General features: G+C 32.5%; 1 long non-coding RNA gene across 1 annotated transcript; it reads left to right on the top strand.

Moving 5' to 3' along the window:
- The first annotated feature begins 3,451 nt into the window (after positions 1-3,451).
- Positions 3,452-5,669, top strand: LOC143078229 (uncharacterized). The gene is made up of 3 exons (XR_012979118.1): positions 3,452-3,520; positions 4,840-4,980; positions 5,516-5,669. It is a non-coding gene; the product is annotated as an uncharacterized LOC143078229 (long non-coding RNA).
- The last annotated feature ends 15,472 nt before the right edge of the window (positions 5,670-21,141 follow it).

The raw sequence follows: 21,141 nt of genomic DNA, 5'->3' as shown, positions 1-21,141 counted from the left end.
ATGATACATCAAAAACGTGCAATTCCCCCATAAGTCATCGTTCTTTAAGTACATGTATGTACAGTAAGACTAATGATATTTCTTTGTGTTTCTAAATTCATAACGTTATGTCAAGGTTTTTCAAAATTATATATACCATGCTCACAGAGAAATAATCTCTGAACTAGAACACAATTGTGTTAAGAAAACAGTTGAAAACCGCCTCCGGTGCGGGATTTCTTTATGCTATTTGAAGATCCATCGGTGGCCTTTGAGGGAGCTGTTTTCTGTTATTTGGTCGGGTAGTTGTCTCTTTCACACATTCCCCGCCTCAATTCTGAATTTTATCAATGTTTTAAACTTTACTTTACGAAGTTGAAATGCAAATGTTTAAGATAATGTGAGCTATTTATTTACGTCCCTTTATCAAATGGACTGTGAACTGCAAAATGATTTTTTTCTAAACATCTAAAGTAAAAGTAAGAATTTAAGTTTCATTTGTCAATGATAGGTCAATATGATAGACAATATGTTTTTTGCACAACATTTGACAGTTATTTGTACAAGGAACAATCTAAAAATGTATCAGGAATTATCTCATATACAACTGTTCGGAAATTGGCTATTTTCAAAATAGAAAAAAAAAAATTACAACTGATGGTTGCATTGGTGGCATTGTCATTATTTTTAAAGATATTTAGTGTATCAACTAAAATATAATGATTGATTGATGTGGCATTGGCATGTCTTATTGTATATTAAAAGACAAATGGATGTCAGGTTAGTAAGCGTATTGGTACGGGAACATAACCAAATCAACCTGTTAAGGATCGATACGTACCGATTATCAGGTTGTCTGCATGTTGATATTGTAAAATATCAGCTGCGAGTCACAATATGAAGCTTTTTGTCAAGTGAGCGCAGCGAACGAGATCAAAAAGCCTTCATATTGTGTCCAGCAGCTGATATTTTACAATATCAATATACAGATAACCTGACAATCGATTTATCGGGCTGTATTTACGTCTTTTGGAAGTGTTTTTTTTAGTTTCACCAGAAACCGGAAGTTGACTTGATAAGTTCCGGTCAAACTTATCAACGTCGGTTCAAACATGATGACGTCGCTGATATGTCCGGGTCAAAGTTATTAAGGCCGCGTCAACGTATTTGACGTCACAAAGCCGTGATACGCAATAGTATTAAGGGCTGAGCAGAGTGGTATAGACAGAGGGACGACCGATAAAGCTTCAAAATTGGTAGAAAATCAACAATCTCGGTTGCTACTTAAATCGTTATCGAAGAAATATAATAAACTTCAAGGTAAATAGAAGTTAGATGTATGATACCGATTCTTCTAGTGTAAAAACCCTCGTTCTATTAGATTACTTTTCAAGCTTTTTTGGGGAGGGTACCATGAGGTAGTTGACAGTCCACCCTGAGCTGCACTGGTTACTTGTAGATGAAAAATAAAAAGACCTATGTTAAGTTAAATTAATTCAAAATCAACTGTATTACTGTTGGTTGTTTTAGATATATTTGTTCTGTGGAATATGTAATGACTCAAACATCCAATGGTTCTGCATAATTGTTTGATTTTTATGATGAATTATAGTTAATCGTTTATTTATTTCTTAATGAATTTCAATGAGGATTTTGAACAGATGTGTTATTTGGTACAGTATATATACTACTTGATGGATCCATTTACATCAATCGCTTTATATTGTACAAGGTAAGTTGTCAACATATATTCTAGATAAATTTGTGCACATAATTTAAAATGGACGTTGAATAAATATTTATTGTATACCGAATTCATTTGCCAGTACAGGGAGCATAGTTGTTTCTTGTACTGCATAACATTTTTCACATGGTGTGATGGTGTGGGGTAAAATAAAGCACACAAATTAGAGGGACAAATATATTATTTTTTAGAACCATTAGTTGGTAAAACAAATCTTATTGGCTGGTATGTTTAGAAATTTGATAAACGCGTAAACATAATTTCATTCTAACGCATAAGGTAATTTAGGTTTATATAAAATAAATGTTTCGTGTTATTACAAAACGTGTTAAAAGAAAAATAACAAAAATACCGAATTTCAAGGAAAAATTAAGATTTGGGTTAGTTGTTCGGTCTCTATTATTTTTGAAGTGATTTGTGCCAATTCAATGCTTTTGCCGGTGACTCGTCGATTTTCTAGCAAAACAAACAACTAGCGTAAACACTCAAGACACATAAGACCTCTTTGTTAATAAATTTAGGGAAATACTTGTTGCTGATGATAACTAGTTCCAAGTCAAAAACTAATAACTAACAACGTGTCCAATAGTATATCAATCAAGACACGTTCAATGAAAATAGTGTAAAGACGTAATAACATAATAGGAAACATGATATTGAGCAACTGCAAAATATAAGTATCAACATGAAGTAGAATCTCAAGCTGAATTAAATTATACCAACTTATAGTGCATGATGAGTATCGATGAGCTCACACGAACCACATTTAATCAAATAGACCCTTAAAAAGCATCACCGTATAAATCCGAATCCGATATTTCTTTTTTTTTAAGATGACTACGAAGACATTTAAACTAACGTATCAAATCAACGTAGTTTAGTAAAGGTTTTAAAAGGGGGACAAAAGATACCAGAGGGACAGTCAAACTCATAAATCGAAACTAAACTGACAACGCTGGCTAAAAATGAAAAAGACCAACATACAAACAATAGAACACATGACACAACATAGAAAACTAAAGAATAATCAACACGAACCCTACCAAAAGCTAAGGCTGATCTCAGGTGCTCCGGAAGGATAATCAGATCCTGCTCCACATGTGGCACCCGTCGTGTTGCTTATGTTATGACAAATCCGGTAAATAGTTTAATTCGGTAGGTCACATTCATGAAAGGGAAGGGAATTGTAGTTACTACGTAAGGAACATACCCGATATCATTTGTGAAACGGTTACTCCATAACTGTCAACCAACTCGTGATGGCGTCCGTAAAATTTACGAAGGAATGATTTCAACTTCACCATTTGGAACTCTTGGTTTAATATCTTCCTTGTAAGCAGCAACCCTCTATCAAGAAAATCATGATAGGAAATGCAAACAAGGGAATATCGTATTAATTGGGAGATATATACCCCGTATGTAGGTGCTGCTGGAATGTTGCTACTAAAAAATCGAAATTTCACAATTTGAAAGCTGAAATCATCTCTTTTGTCGTAAAGTTTTGTTTTCAACCGACCCTCATTGTCAATTTCTAGATGTGAGTCAAGATATGAGGCCGACTTAACTGTATCTGATGTATCCTTAATCTCTAGTTCGAAGTTTTAAGTTATTTTTGGTATATAATGTATTTATGTATGTAACGAAATTATTTGCTAAATAATTTATCAATGATACATATATGTCAATTCATTTAAGATCTTGTTGACTAATTGTCTGTTATATTGTAGATGAATGCGTCAATACGTATACGTGGTTTTATTTTGATTGTGGGCGTAGTGGCTGCTCTGTTTGGAATAAGTAATTAATATATATAATTTCATAATATGTAAAATGATGTGAACTATAACCAAACCAGTTGTTACACGTACTATTTTATCTCGAAAGGTCAAATTATGTTAAATCCAATACTGTGTTTGGTTTTGTTTTGAAAACATGTTCCCGTTATAACAGTTAATAATTTTATGGGAAATGTAACCGACAGCCTCAGTAAAACTACGTTTTTCGAAAGTCAGTAAAATCAGTATATTTACCTCATGAAAAGAACGGTACAATATGTATATCATCTGATATAATTCAAAATTTTACAAAAAAGGAGAAAAACGCATTTGGTTTATAATGAATATGAATGACAATCGTTAAGTCATTTGTACTTAAAAATGTTTAAACGACATAGATATTCAGCGAACCTTTTTTTTAAGACATTTTATCCTAAAAAAAAATTAAGACACTAATCAAAATTGTTTCTAGTGAAATTATAAAACCGGGTAAATCCTCAAAAAGTATTGTTATTAGAGGTGGTTGTATTTGTTATCTCTTTACGTGTCGTAAGCTTAATCGAATTGGTATTTATAAGACTTACTTGTAAATATAAAGCACAAAAAGGACCGACCAATACCTTTTGGAGTTTTTAAAAAAAAAATGAAAGGTAAAAACTCAAGCTAGTTGGGTCTCTATCACATATTAGATAATGGAAATGTTACCATGTTTAAACAAGTGACCGAGCTTAACAATTTTTGCTGATTTGGAGAGCAAAAGATGAAAAAAACTATGGAGTTATTTAGTTTATGCAAATAACTGATTTTTTCAAAGAACACATATGTTGTGAAAAAATGAATTTGTTTTACCTTAAAAAGCCCCATCACAGAAGGCGTTTCAAGGTTTGCTAAATTTTTGAAAATATGAAAGTAGTTTCTTACCACACGATGTATACCACATATTAGCAAATGTATTTGCTCGAAACTATTAATCATATGAATCCAAGTCAAAATGTTGGCAGGGAAATTGAGGCAAATCTATCGTTATCGCCAACAAATGGATTGCGTTCTATTATATAATCTTTACCTATACTAGTAACATTTGATTATAAATTAGCCAAACAATTTATAGCCACTGGATTAATCAAATTGTTGAATATGTAGGAATGACTTAGACATGTTAAATGATAACTAAAGTTAATTGAAATCTGCCCTACCTTCCACAAAAATAAACCATTCGAGTTTTTTGGAAGAATGCAGACATTAACTCTATAGTTTTATTTAGTTAGTTATAAGTTATTCTGTAGAGTGTATTAACACACAGATAATGTCTTTAATTTCTTATATTTCTGACTTTATCAGCAAATGGTTGTGAAGCTTGCAGCGTAAAAGGAGTTTGCTATTCTGCCGATGAACAATGGTTAGAAAAATGTTGGACGAAAAAATGTACTGTTGATTCCACTGGTTACCAAACAAGCTGGACAACATCAATAGTGAAAACACGTACGTAGACTTGTTAACAAATCGATAACATGGCAGGATTAACAGATTGTGATTATTCTTACATTTAATTTCAATATATCAACTTCACTGACGTAAAACATTCTATTTTATTACTTTACTGATGTTTTAAAATTAAGCTCTTGTTTTGCATCGGTCGAAAACTAATATCCTTTCGTTTCATTAAAAAGAAAATATAATCAACTAATGCATAAAAGTAGTCTCAACGACAAATGAACGGTTAGAGACACAAGTAGTTATCTATTTACTTATCTGTAAAACACCATGTCAATGTATTACAAAAACTCAGACAAGAAGCCAAGCTCAATATTTGGATTGACAGGAGCATGGTTCGACTCTATCAGATTTGAATGACAAAACGAAGAATATATAAGCAGACATGTAATGATTGAAGCATTAAAAAAACATAATTAAATGCTTACAGTTTCAAGTGTAGGAAAATTGTTGAAAACAATGAGCTGATTGAAAAGAAAAATATATGTAGCCATTGTTGATTGTTCAAATGCTAATTTTGTAGAGTGTGAGGATACCAATGGTAAATGTATAGATCACGGTCAACAGAATTCGGACGGGTGTACCTGTAATATTTCTAGAACGAGAACGGAATACATCTGTGACGGTTATGGAAAATAAAAGTCTGAATAATTATGACTTTTATGAATTTATTATTTACAATTTATTTGCAAAAGTGGTAAAATAACAAAACGGTACTTTATTGGTGATCAAATCTGTTATATCAATTTAAAAAACACTAATCAAAGTAACCAACAAAAACTGAGAGTATTACATGAACTTATAAATGAGTACATAATAATGACCTCCACAAAACTAAGTTGACAAATTGTTAAAATCAATGTATTGTATTTATAATAACTAATCATGATTCATATTATATATATATATATATATAAATATAAATTTACTGTGTAATCTCCCTGGTTAAACAGTAACTAATTTACAGGGATACCCGGCTGAATGCTGTGAGTCGAGTAATTTGTTAAACAGCAGAGAAATGTGCAATAAAAGATTTATCGTTTAAAAAAAAAAAAAAAACTTATAAATGAGTTAGCGCTTGTGTGCCAACTAGGGAATGCTTTGTTGCTATGAATGTATCACCTACCACGAAAATTTGAACTCAGTACAAACTCAATATCGACAATATGACATATGTTTAAGAATTAAATATCATTCGACTTAATGTGTAATGTAAATTTTGTATGCAACAGTGACAGATTAGATATTGATATTTTAGGAAAATTATATTAAGATATATGCATGAGACATCAGAATGCGTGATAAATTTTGATATCCAAGACCGCGGTAACATGTCACTACTGAGTTGAAACACTTTTACACCGAATCGATCAATAAAACCGCGAAATTGAATCGTGTATGTAATAATGAATCTACATAACTCTGTTGTAGCTTATTTTTCATAATTTTTAGTTCAATATGGTTATAAATGTTTGGTAAATTTTAAACATTAAATTTTCGTTTTTTTTTAATTCGGTAAACAAATCATTTCATGCAGTGCCACTAATTTTCTCAATAATCATGGTTTGATATTCTCAATTAAAATACTATTCGTTCTTTTTTCATGACATATTCAATGTAAACAAATATAGGGTTACGAATCGTGTAAGTTAGTTATACACTTCGGTGTACGGCGTGTCTGGGTAAAAAAACCAATTCGTCCTCCGCAGTGTATACTATTATATGTGCCGAACAAAATGAGTACTTGGACTATACGCGTATTGTCACGACAATATGCGTATACATATATTGTCCTTCCATACGCGTATGGTAGGACCATATAAATATATTCTCGATTGGTAATTTTCGGGATGGACCATATGAGTTTTTCGACCATATAGTTATTTTGTCAAATATGAACTAAAAATGTTTTAATAAAACAATAAACTTTAATAAAAAAACAATAAAAGTTACATCAAAATGTATTAATTTGACATTTACTTCCACACAGTACTATAGGTTTTCTGCATTTGAATGTCTTGGTTGTGCACGATCGTTTGCAGTTACACCTTATGCTCGAGTGAATATCTAGCCTTCTTAGCAGCTGCGTGTAATATTACTACAGTACACCAAATCCATAAGACGATCAAATAAACTATGGACTGGTGGAGAGTGGAATGATTGGAAATCATACCACATGAATATTCTTATTTGTATAATAAAACAACTAAAAGAATAAGAGTAAGATACAATAAGTATTGTTCTTTGTACAACTATACTTAGCAATATAAGATGTGACGACATCAAAAACATCTATCGGAAACAACATTCTGAATATTGCTCTGCTAATGCTAATTATACAAAGTTTCAAAAGTAAGCTAGTCATAATATGTAGAATTCTAACCTTTTTCGTTGGAACACACAACTCGTTTTACAAACCCAAAATACACAAGTTACAAGTTGAAACCCTCTGTCTCTCACATATTGTCTAGATCTGGATGTATCTGTTTCCTGTCCTTCTGTAGAAAAACACATCAAACGAATGGGCGACAACTGGCATACGCCTGACTTGGTACAGACATTTTCTTATTCAGAAATTGGTGGATTATACCAGCTATCTAAACCTTCCACGTGTATGCCAGTCGCATAAAATTCAATTATATTGACAACAAAGTGTGAACAAAACAAACACGCATAATTGGTAAAAATGTAAAATAGGGGAGCAATAGTTAACATCGTGTACAATCTTAATCACTAAAAAGACTAACAAATATGTTACAAAAAAACCCACAATAAGTCTTTTAAACAGAGCATATTAGCAAAATAAAAAACAAAATACAACAAATTACATAGCACAATACCGGGATGTACAAGTACCTAGCCACGTCAGAAGTCACCTTTGTGTTAAAATCTAATACACTAAAAAAAACAAAAAAAAAAAACCAACTGCATCAACAACAAAAACAATAGGCATTTTTCACTTATTGACAAAGCATATAGAATGAAATTCAAAACAGTGTGGCTGTGGCTATTGATTGACACATTAAATTCATCCATTGACTGGGACAATTAACGTAAACGTTTGTCTGTAACGACCACTGTTCACGACGAACCTACGATAAACATTTAAACTGTGGGGTCACCAAAGGTTTCTTAACGCCTTTAATTATAAAATAATTAGAAAAATTAATCAGGAATAACCTTTATGTTTTGATTTATATAATTGTTATAAATCAAAACATTGTGTTATTTCTGATTAATTTTTCGAATTACTTTATTAAGGTGTTGAGAACCTTTGGTGACCCCATAGTTTAAGTGTCTTTAAAAAGTACATAGTGAGCAGTGGTCGTTACATACAAACGTTCACCTAAATTGTCCCAGTCAATGGATGAATTTAATGTGTCAATCAATGGCCACAGCCACACTGTTTTGAATTTCATTCTAAGCGATATAAAAAACAAGAATTCGAAAATAAGCACACTTGAGGGATGTATAAATACCGAGCTAGGCCTAAAGGATTTAACGAACAAAGGACTATACAGTAACTGTGTTCGAGGTATACAACATTTGGTCGAGGCAAAATAGACCACTTTCGAATTCATCCGTCACCGAAAACAACTCTTCAATTATGCGCGCCTTTATGACGTCATATGCATTTACCAGATAGAGGATCGCCTGTATCCCTGCACTATTAACATTTATCAACCGTCTTAGTGATCGTCATGGTGCCGTATAAACTAGAAATAATGTTTGTTTTGTAAGTACCTTATCACAATTCCCTAATGATAGCGGTGCTGATTATCAATTATTAGAACCTAATTTGCCGAATAATTAGTGCAATATAGCATTGATGTTCACTAAAACCAGAGTTTTTGACGGAAATGCATGGAACTCGAAAGTTTTCTATTAACTCGGACAAAAGAAACGAAAATCAGCAATTAACACTTGTAACGGGCATAACCTTAGAATGGAATAATGGCCACCGTCACCTACTTCATGTTTTGTGATAATATGCATTTTATTTTTAGGATTTTTTTTTCTTTTAGATTCAAGACTTTTCTAAAGTCTACTGACTGTGTTATAAAACTTACCAAGCCGTAGGAAGGATGTTCAGTTTCTCAATACTAGTACCTCATAGTACAAACCAAACATGATGAAATATGCCTAACTTCTTATGCATGTTATGCAAGATATCCTACGGTAGTGATTAAGATATCTCAAAAAAGCAGTAAATAACAACTTTTTTTTGTGTTGGTTGTCTTTTTATAAGGAGGGGGTGAAGTAAGGGTCTTTCCTCAATAATAAACACCGGTATTCAACTTCTCGACCTGTGACTCCTTTTGACTATTTTTTTTTTAATTATCAAAAAAATTGTCCAAAAAATGTTCTAAAAATTAAAAGGGGGAATAAAGTCCCATCTTTTTGACATTTTAGTGTGCAATTTAGATCTATTAAATACACAATAAGCGGAATGTACAGAAGGAACTCATAAAAATTAAAATCAACTTGAGGTTTAAATTAAAACAAAACAAATTAAGACATAACAGGAAATTTGTATATGAAGGTCCGATTACGAACTTTACCTCTTCTTGTCGACTTGTTTCTTTATTATAATGAGGCTGACTTCATACAGGAACTTCTTAGGAGGAAAGAAAAGAAGTAAGCAATATCCTTTTACTTTACTTCCCGCTATAGTGATGATGTTCTCTCACTAAATAATTCAAATGTGGTGACCATGTTATATGCATCTATCCAATCGAACTAGAGATAAAGGATACAACATGTACAGATACAGTTAAGTCGGCCTCATATCTTGACTTACATCTAGAAATTGACAATATGTGTCGGTTGAAAACAAAACTTTACGACAAAAGAGATGATTCCATCTATCCAATTGTGAACTTTCCATTTCTAAGTAGCAACATTCCAGCACCTGCATACGGGGTATATATCTCCAAATTGATACGGTAATCCCGTGCTTGTATTTCCTATCATGATTTCCTTGATAAAGGGTTGCTGCTCACAAGGAAGCTGTTAAACCAAGAGTTCCAAATGGTTCCAAGTTGAAATCTCTTCTTCGTAAATTTTACGGGCGCCATCACGAGTTGGTTGACCGTTATGGAATAACCGTTTCATAGATGATTTCGGATATGTTCTATACGTCGTAACTACAATCCCCTTCCCTTTCATTAATGTGATCTACACTACCAACAATTTGACTAGCATTTACATGTACATTAAATGCCGCTATATAAACAGTACTTTTAGGTAACATCACTAATCAGTACATTAAATGCCGCTATATAAACAGTACTTTTATGAAACATCACTAAACAGTACATTAAATGCCGCTATATAAACAGTACTTTTAGGAAACATCACTATTCAGTACATTAATTTTTATATCATTTTCAGTCATGTTGGGAAAAAGTTGTTTACAGTACTGAAAATTTCAGTCTTTTTTCAGTACTGAAAATTTCAGTCATTTTTCAGTACTGAAAATTTCAGTCATTTTTCAGTACTGAAAATTTCAGTCATTTTTCAGTACTGAAAATTTCAGTCATTTTTCAGTACTGTATATTTCAGTCATTTTTCAGTACTGAAAGTTTTAGTCATTTTTCAGTACTGTATATTTTAGTCATTTTACAGTACTGAAAATTCAATCATTTTTAAGTACAGAAAGTTGTAGTCAAATTCAAGACCTGGTAAAAAAAAACTCGGTTATGCTATCAAAACATCATAAGCCCCTAGGGGGGTCACTTTGTCCTGTTCCGACCAGCAGTAAAAAGCTTCCCAAAGTGGGGCGTCCGTCTGGCTCTGCAAGATGTATCAAGTTTGCAGCTACGTCCTGTCAGAATGCATATGGGGAGGTTAAATCCAATACCTCATGTAAAGAGAGTGACAAGATCTCTGCACGTTAAGAACCCTTGCAACAACTCTTCCTGTTGCATGGCAAACATACTGTCCCTATCTAATATACCTTTATTTTCCAGTGGAAGTCGAAATTCCTCCCGATCATCATCCCGGTGGGCCTCTATTATTACAAGACCTACTAGTACCTATTGTATTCATTGTTAACTTGTTCCCGTCCTGAACATTCGTGAAATATTTGCCACTGGACATAAAGCAATCAACAATCAATCAATCATCAACAAATATCATAAGTTGGTTTGGGATAAAAACAAGTATTTTATTTTAAAACTCCATGGCTATATGTATTCTTTCATATCAACACATTAATACATTGAATAGGATTCTTTTGATGAACTTTATGACAACATTCTTTATGTTGCCTGTTTCAAGCCACGACTTCTCATTTTTGATTGTCGTTATTTGTTGTATGTCATAATTTGTGTTATTCAATGTTTTTGGCGTAGATCAGTGCGTTGTTTTTTCCTTACGATTAGTTTCACTAGTTATCAAGTAGACTTTTACAGCTTTCCATGAGCAATGATGTTTTTATTGTTGATTCATGTGAAAGACGGAAAAGGAGCTGTCATATAGACAGTAAAATTCAATCACATAAGCAACAAATACAAAACCATCAGACAGAGATCACCAATACAGTTCTTCAATATTAAACAGTCAACACCATACAAGAAGTTCTGAATAGCTCCGACAAAAAAAAATAGATGTCATCTAGATGTACAGCACAATGTCAGAATATCGTTCATCAAACTAAATGTATAACTGCACAAAGACATATCTATAACATGACTTTGTCCGACTTGGGGCAAAGGTGCATATAAATGTGGCGGGTTGAACCGATTTTGTCGACGGCTGACGTTGAACATTATGGTTATATATATATATAGTATCCTTGTTATGTTGTTATTAGTTGGGAGGCATACCACATCTCCTTGTTTTATTAATGGAACTTAATATGTAGATTATATATGTAGATTATATATGCAGTCGTCTATATTAAAACTGTTGCTCTTTCACACTTTCTTGTAGCACTTGAATTGCAATGAAGTCTTTAGTATAGTTCACGTTTCTCCTATAGAAAGAAAAGATCCTTCTGATACCATGACAGTTTGTTATCAGTAATAATTTCAAAATAATTTAAAAAGAATAAGCACACGTTTCAAGATATTTTTATAACATGAACCTTGGACCAAGTCAGGAACCTGTAGTCTAGTGGTTGTGGTTGGTTCATTTCGGTCATATTTGTTGTTTGTAAATTGTTTTGTTATACATTAGGCAGTTAAAATTCTCATATGAATTGTTTCATATTCATATTTCACATGTTTAAACCTTTTATAGCGACTTTTACTCACTCTATCAAGGCCGTAAAATTGACTACAATTGCGTATATCTAACTAAAACTTTGGTGAATTATAGTTGTGTCATTGAAAATTATAACCACATTTCTTATTTTGACCAGCATTGATATTTTCTATTCAACGGCAAGAAAATAGAACTTTGCTTCTTATTGTTCTTTGTGTGGTTTTAATATATATAGCATAAAAATTTTGACAGCAGTAGATTTTGAATGAAAAGCTGGACTAATTTTTAGGGTAATATGGCAGAATCCAATTAAAATACATATTCTAAATATAAAAAGAAATATTAGTTAAATTCTCACGAAACAGTAACCCTTTTACCAAAGATATTTCAGTCTATTACTATATGGAGTCTAATCGGTTTTCTTCATCTTTTACATTACAAGTAAAAGAGTGTTCAATTGCAAAAAACTGCATTTTTTTGTATTGACCTAAAGCACTTTCAAAATCACGGTTAGTGTAAAATAATTATCTAAACTACAGACAAATTTTCTACCTATGAAATTAAAGTGAATCGAGCTATCACATGATTTTTTTTATGGGAAATGAACACGAATCGATCCTTCACATGAATTTAACAGTAACTGAACATATTTTAGATAATATTATAGAAAGTAAATATGTTTTCTTTTTGGTAGTGAGCATGTTTTATACAACCTTTCTTTATTTCTTTCTTGTTGTTCAAATTTCTTGGTCCTCAACAATCAGTCAGTCTTGTAAGCTCTAACCAATAATGTCTCAAATATAACTTATAACATAAGATGTAACAAGAATGCTCAAGCTGAATCGTCTCGCCTGCTTTTTTATTCACGAATTATTTTATGCTGATAGTCCATTGATATAGTTTTAGTACAAGTGTCACATACACCACACATTGTCAAAGATCCATAAAAGTGAAGTAAATGTGAGATAAACCACAGTCGTTTGAATTTTAGTGATAAATAAACCAAAAAAATAGAAAAAAGTCGCCCATATCTTAAACAAGAAACAGACAAAACCACGAAAATTACATATTGACCAATGAACCATAAATTTAACATTGACCAATAGCCTGTGCAAATTAAACAAATAGTAGTACACAAGACACATAAAAAACTAATGACTAAGCAACACGAACCCCACCATGGGTTTGATCTCGGGTGCTCCTGAAGGGTATGCAGATCCTGCTCCACATATAAATGTAGTACCCATCCTGTTACCCGTGTTATTACAAACCCGGTAAATAGTCCAATTCGGTAGTTCACTAATAGGTAAGTGAGAAATTAACATAACAAAAATAGAAATTTGTTTTCAAGCAGTTGCTTGACAATGAAAATGAGGTCAAGGCCAACAGACACAATACAGACTTTCGTTATACATGTATAAGCCATCTGTACACAAGGTATGAAGCCTCCAGTTCAAGTCAATTACCATGTAAAATATCAGACTCAAAACAATTAGCTAACACCGTAGGATTGTTATCTGTATCTTTCACATGTCACAGGCGCGACAATACAGCAGGAAGACAAGCAATGTCATGTACATCGATGACTCGCATCCTGGATTTTAGTTGTATTTGTTGATCAACTTTGAAACAAATTACTCAGGGAAAAGAGTCTAACTTGCAAAAGACAGAACGAAAGATGTTCATTCTTTTATGATTTTTTTTCTAATCCATTTATCAACTTAATATTCTAAAAATAATTTATTCAAACGCCTGCACCAAGGTAGGAACCTTATCATGTAAAAAAAAAAACATAAAAAAAATCTGTGTTGATTTAGCTTTGATTCACAATGGAGAGCGTGCTATATGTATCAAGTGTACGAATGGCATGTTTCCCTTTAGATTTTTGTTTGGTGTTTTTTTTATCGATTGATTGCTGTCGGATTCGAAGACGTTTTCTTTTAGGGGCAGAGATCCAGTCCCCTATATGGAGCTACATAAATGGTTAAAGCATAAACTTTCTACATGTCCGACAACATGGAAAGGACTAAAAGTTTGTAAAAGTTATTTTTATTTCAATGTTTTGTACTTTAACGTTTCATTTAAAACTAAATTAAAATTTGCTCTTTTGAGACTTTATCTGTATAGTAATGTTCATACAATAATTTAAATTTAAATTTTATATTATTATGAACGAGCTTCTGGTTGGGAAAATATACTCATGGCAAGTTATTACAGGTTCTTTCGGTCTCTTTAAAAATACACCACTGTATGTCTCTTACATTAAAGTATTGTTTAAATGTTCTCCCCTGCACAAAATTACTAGTAGTACCCATGGATTCTTTCATTTATTTGTATGTTATATTCTTGTAGGATGTTGATTCAATGATAAAATCCTGTTAAATAAACCGTATTAGACTCTTGGAATTCTTCATTCTGTTGCTGCAATCTAAAAATAAAATTCAGGGTACAATTTTCGTAAAATAATCAAATACTACGGTAACCTTACCAATCAGGGTTATTACTAAGGAATTTTAAAGATGAGTCCACATATTTCGCATTTCTGACATGTGCAATGGTGAGATTAAGGAATTTTTGTAATTTATAATTTATCATTGCATTCTCCTAGAACAAGAAAAATTTTCTAATAAGTTTATACCAATTTTACCCCTTAAATTAGATCTATATATATATATATATATATATATATTTGTTATTGGTATAACATTGATTTTATTATCAGTATATAAAAACCGTAGTTTATATACGAGTATTTTATACACATATATATATTCTTTTAATTCTGTATTCTACTGATAAATATACTCACTTTTTAAGTCAACATCACACTTTTACATTACACTAACAGCAGCAACTGCAGATGAGACACAGAAGACCCAAAAAGGGGGGTCCCTCAACAACAACCAGTTGCTCCGCGGGTGCGCACTTTTATACGACCGCAGTGGTCTAACCCTGAACGGTTGGGGCAAATTTGGTCACAATATTCAAGCTTGATACTGTCTGAATTTGGATTGTGATCGAATTTTTGACATAATAAAGGTTTTTGTCACAAAATAAATGTGGTCAAAGATCTAACAAATCTACTGCACAATACTGTGCAATTGAAGATTTCTTCTGAAACTTTTCAAAATTCGAAAGTTGAAAAATTTTGAAAAAAAAAGAATCCCTTAAAAAACTTGTAAACAAAAACCCTCTTTCCCCAACTTGTTGACCACCCCCCCCCCCTTTTAAGCAATAACCCCTAAATTCAATCCCATCTTTTCCTTTGTAGTATTGAACCTTGTAGTACAATTTCAGAGATATCCATTTACTTAAACACAAGTTATTGTTTGGAAACTAGAAACATGCTTCTTTTTGGTTCTTTTTTGTTATCTTATTCCTACATATTTTGGGCAATTAATCCAAAACTTAATACCAGCCTCCCCCATGTTATATGGAACATTGTGGTACAATTTTAGAGAGTTCCATACAATTACACACTTGCAAGTTATTGTCTTGATTGTTTTTGACCCCTTTTTGGCCCTTTATTCCTAAACTTTGGACCCATAACCCCACAAATGAATCTAAACCTTCTACTTGTGGTTTTAAACATTGTGATACAATTTCAGAGCAATTGAAATACTTATACACAAGTTATTATCCTTAAACTAGAAAATGCTTGCTTTGGGCACCTTTTGGGCCTCTAATTCCTAAACGGTTGGGACCACGATCCCCAAAGTCGACCCCAACCTTCCTTTTGTGGTATTACACCTTCTGAAAAAATTTCATAAAGATCTATTTTCCTTTCCTAAAGATACTGTCCGGAAACCAATGTATCTTTGGACGACGCAGACAATGACGACGTCATACCATTATACGATCCCAAACAATTTGTTGCGGTCGTATAAAAAATCACCTATAGTTTACATTGTGGCTTAACTTATACAATTTGAGGTAGGGCCAATTTCCCGATAATTTTAGTCACAGAAGGGCCAATTTAAAAAAGTGCTGAAATAATAAAATTTACTTTAAAAACAAAAAATAACCAGGTGCTCCGCAGGGCGCAGCTTTATACGACCGCAGAGGTCGAACCCTGAACAGTTGGGGCAAGTATGGACAAAACATTCAAGTGTGATACAGCTCTGAATTTGGATTGTGATCAAATTTTTGACATTACATTGTTTTTTTTTAAAACAAAACAAATGTCAAGATTTTACAAATCAATTAAAGATTTCTTCTTCAAACTTTTTAAATCTAAAATTAAATAGTTGACACAGCATAGGTTTCTGACACAGAAAGAATGTGGTCTAATGAACTTAAAAGTTTTTTTTTTGCCTTTGAGCAATTCACTATGCTGTTGAATATTAATCCTCTCAAAAAAATGTTTGAAGAAATTTTCTTTTTATTTATGAAATCTGAAATGAGAAAAATTTAACCCCCCCCCCCCCCCCATTTTTTTTTCACATCCCCGTTTCCCTTTTTCCAAAACTGATATCAATTCAAATTTCTAATGGAGTTTGCAACAATAACTACTCTTTTAAATACATCATAAAATATTAAAATGTAAAATAAAGTGCTTGTTATCACTGAATGGTAAAGATTGGTTGGTTACCGTAGTTAAAGTGAATATACATTGTTTATTGTATAAAACAATAAAAAAAACTTCATCAGCAACATTTTATATTGGCAAATTTCCAATGAAGTTATTTACATAAAGTTATTGGCAAATAAAAATAGAAAATGACATCATAGTCATGTCTGGCAAATGTCCAACATACATTATCTAAAAACATTTTAGATAAGATCAGGAAAAAAAGCTTCATCAGCAACATTTTATATTGGCAAATTTCCAATGAAGTTATTTACATAAAGTTATTGGCAAATAAAAATAGAAAATGACATCATAGTCATGTCTGGCAAATTTCCAACATATATTATCAACTACTATTCTATACAAAGAAAGATAACTCCAATTGAAAATTAATTGCTATTGCACAATATCGTGCAATTAGATATTTCTTGCTATTGTGCAATACTGTGAAATTGAAAATTTCTTGCTATTGCACAATACTTGATATGGAATCCTGATTTGGACCAACTTGAAAACTGGGCCCATAATCAAAAATCAAAGTACATATTTAGATAAAGCATATCAAATAAGCCAAAGAATTTAATTTTTGTTAAAATCAAACTTAGTTTAATTTTGGACCCTTTGGACCTTAATGTAGACCAATTTGAAAACTGGACATATAGATTTGGCATATCAAAGAACCCATTTATTCAATTTTTGATGAAATCAAACAAAGTTTAATTTTGGACCCCCATTTGGACCAACTTGAAAACTAGGCCAATAATTAAAAATCTAAGTACATTTTTAAATTCAGCATATCAAAGAACCCCAAAGATTCAATTTTTGTTAAAATCAAGCTAAGTTTAATTTTGGACCCTTTGGACCTTAATGTAGACCAATTTAAAAACGGGACCAAAATTTAAGAATATACATACATAGTTAGATTCGGCATATCAAAGAACCCCAATTATTCAATTTTTGATGAAATCACACAAATTTCAATTGTTGACCCTTTGGGCCCCTTATTTCTAAACTGTTGGCATCAAAACTCCCAAAATCAAACCCAACCTTCCTTTTATGGTCATAAACCTTGTGTTTAAATTTCATAGATTTCTATTTACTTATACTAAAGTTATGGTGCAAAAACAAAAAATAATGCTTATTTGGGCCCCTTTTTGGCCCCTAATTCATAAACTGTTGTGACCTCAACTCCAAAAATCAATCCCAACCTTTCTTTTGTGGTCATAAACCTTGTGTTTAAATTTCATTGATTTCTATTTACTTATACTAAAGTTATTGTGCGAAAACCAAGAATAATGCTTATTTGGGCGCTTTTTTGGCCCTTAATTCCTAAACTGTTGGAACCAAAACTCCCAAAATCAATCCCAACCGTCCTTTTGTAGTCATAAACCTTGTGTCAAAATTTCATAGATTTCTATTCACTTAAACTAAAGTTATAGTGCGAAAACCAAGAAAATGCTTATTTGGGCCCTTTTTGGCCCCTAATTCCTAAAATATTGGGACCAAAACTCCCAAAATGAATCACAACCTTCTTTTTGTGGTCATAAACCTTGTGTTAAAATTTCATTGATTTCTATTCACTTTTACTAAAGTTAGAGTGCGAAAACTAAAAGTATTCGGACGACGACGCCAACGTGATAGCAATATACGACCAAAAAATTTAAATTTTTGCGGTCGTATAAAAAGTTGATAAGATTATTGTTTTCAATCCAGATACGGCCAGAATTTTTATTTAATGCAAAAATAAGAGTCAGATTTTTTTCTCTCAAATACCTTAGACTGCCTCCTCAATTCAAATGGTTCGTACCTTAGACTTTCAAGCTATCCAGAGCGAGCTTAATATACTGAATGTGGATCATTATTCAGCTATTATGTCAATTTAAACTATCATGTTATTTTAAAATAGGGCTGGGGCGTTTGGGGTTAAACATTTTTTCGTTGGTAAATAATATTGCTGCGGATTATTTTTTCATGAGAGTGTAATAGAGTTTTACTTTCTGTTTGGTTGAATAGTGAAATAGAAGTCACTACGTTCTTGGTCAATCCTGTGTCGCTTTGAAGGTTTCATGCATGGTTGTCATCCTCAGCCTAATCAACGTGTTACTGTAATTTGAATTTCAAAATGACTGAGTGACGTTTTTTTTTGACGCACTGGTCAACTCGTTGAGTCAGAGGGAGTTTTGATAGTAATGAATCCTGATCCAGCAGAGATATAACCGACCATTCAACCTAAATTACAACCTATTGGCATCCGATACAGTTTTTCGATATAATGTCATTTATATAGTTTTATCATTTACGATATGAGGAAGGCGCTGCCTTAAATGCCAGCTTAATACCAAGAATATGTCCTATAAATTGATTAATTGTTGGTTGCTTAATGTCCAGTGGCAAATATTGCATGTACAAATTTTGACGGGACGTATTATGGTATACAAATGTCCGACTTCCGTCTGTCCGTCGTAAACATGGTACAGTATAATGTCATGGTTGTTTTTTTCGTGATGGTCAAGCGAGTTATAAAATAAAACACAAAATAAAACATAAGTCACCGTGCTAGAGGGTGTAAATTGGGGATTTGTGGAATTTTGTAAAAAATGTAGGCAATGTTATAAAATTTTTGGAGCATATATTCTGCGTCGTAAATTATTGAGATCGGGTTCAATTTGAAGCTGTGATAAGTGACAATAAGTAAAAAAAATAATCCCTACACGAATGACTACAATTATTCAAGCCTTACTTGACCATGCGGACCAGATGCTCAAAGTGGTATTTTTTTAATCCTATGTTAATTATAAAATCATATTTGATTGAATTCTCACGGCATTTATACTTGTGTGTTATACTTTGCGTTTACCAAAAAAGGAAAGCAGGAAGAATTAGATAAAGCCCGTTTCCAATTTAACGTCATTTTTCTGTTACACTAAATGGTAGCAATATCTGACGTTGCGTCATTACGTTTCTAATTACGGAAAATTACACGATATTTTAGTAAACGCTAGCAGTGATGACACATATGTGTCAGGCATGGTGTAGCCTGTTAGAGAAAATGGACAAGTTGTCTTAATTACATGCAGACAGAAAAACCTGGAGAGATTTAATATTTTATGTGAAAATGATAATGAGAATGATGGTTGTAGTATGAACGTAGTCAGATCGTAAGAAATGCGTAATGAGGACGGCATGAGCGTGCTAGTATCATACTATGGTCTTAAACAGCGTGGTGTAAACGTGATATAGTCGTAGTGGAAGCGTAGTTGGGTCGCGTTGAGAACGTGATGGTCGTCGTGAGGTCGTAATAACGTCGCTGTGAGATCGTAGTGGTCTCGACCTTTGAGATCTTACCACGACCTTAATGTGCTCTTACTACGCTTCTACTACGACCTGATTTCGACACGACCGCACCACAATTGTTTTGAACATGTTCAAAGTTGGCTACGTTCATCACGATCTTGAAGACCTCACCACGACCGTGATAAGACCTTACTTCGATCGCACTACGATCGTCAAAATTTGCATTTTTTTCAGAGATCGTAGTGCGATCGTTGCCTAGTGGGACTGCGGAATTAAACTTTATTAGTTCACTAGAGCCACATGAGCTTACCAAAAAATATTACAACTTAGCCCACATGTTTACATATGTCTCCTTGGTAAGGCAGCAACCATTTGATTTTCTGGGGGGCTATGTTTTTTTTGAAAAAAAAAGTGTGTTTCCAGTTTTTGGAGAAAAAAATAATTTGTTTTTGATTCTTAGAAAAAAAAAATTGTTTGTTTCACCCTCAGCTGCCACTATATGTAATGCTAAAATTGAAAGAAAAAATTTGTTTTCGACTTGTCGTGAAAAAAAATTGTCCAGAAAAAAAAAACATAGCCCCCCCCCCCTCCCTCCCAGAAATTCAAATGGTTGCTGCCTAACAGGACTCAAAGTAGCAAAAAGGAGGGCCTGAAAGTGCAGAGTGTACAAATTAGTCCAAATGATGTCTAATAAAAAGAAAATAGTATATTCAGACATTTAAAACTTTTTTTCAGTTTAAAAAAACAAATAAAAACTGTGTTCAACAGTAAACTTTCTTTAAAAAAATATGAATATTTGAAAAAAACACATTGCACAAATTTAAACTACATTATATATAAAAAATTATATAAAACAGAATTTACAAATAATTTAACAAAAACAGATTATGTTTATCTTTTAAAACATAAAAGTTATGTATTTCTGTCGAAAGGAAAAATACGTCCACAAATCCGAATTTTGGGCAAACATACAAAATTTCAACCTTATTCTACAAAAAAAAAAGTAGCACATGAAGGTATATTTTTATCACATATTTGATTTAATCACGCAAAAAGTAGCCTATATGCAAATTGTC

This window comes from Mytilus galloprovincialis, chromosome 6, assembly GCF_965363235.1.
Source record: "Mytilus galloprovincialis chromosome 6, xbMytGall1.hap1.1, whole genome shotgun sequence".
NCBI lineage: Eukaryota > Metazoa > Mollusca > Bivalvia > Mytilida > Mytilidae > Mytilus > Mytilus galloprovincialis.
The sequence above is the reverse complement of the archived record's forward strand: the minus strand, read 5'-3'. Positions and strand labels throughout refer to the sequence as shown.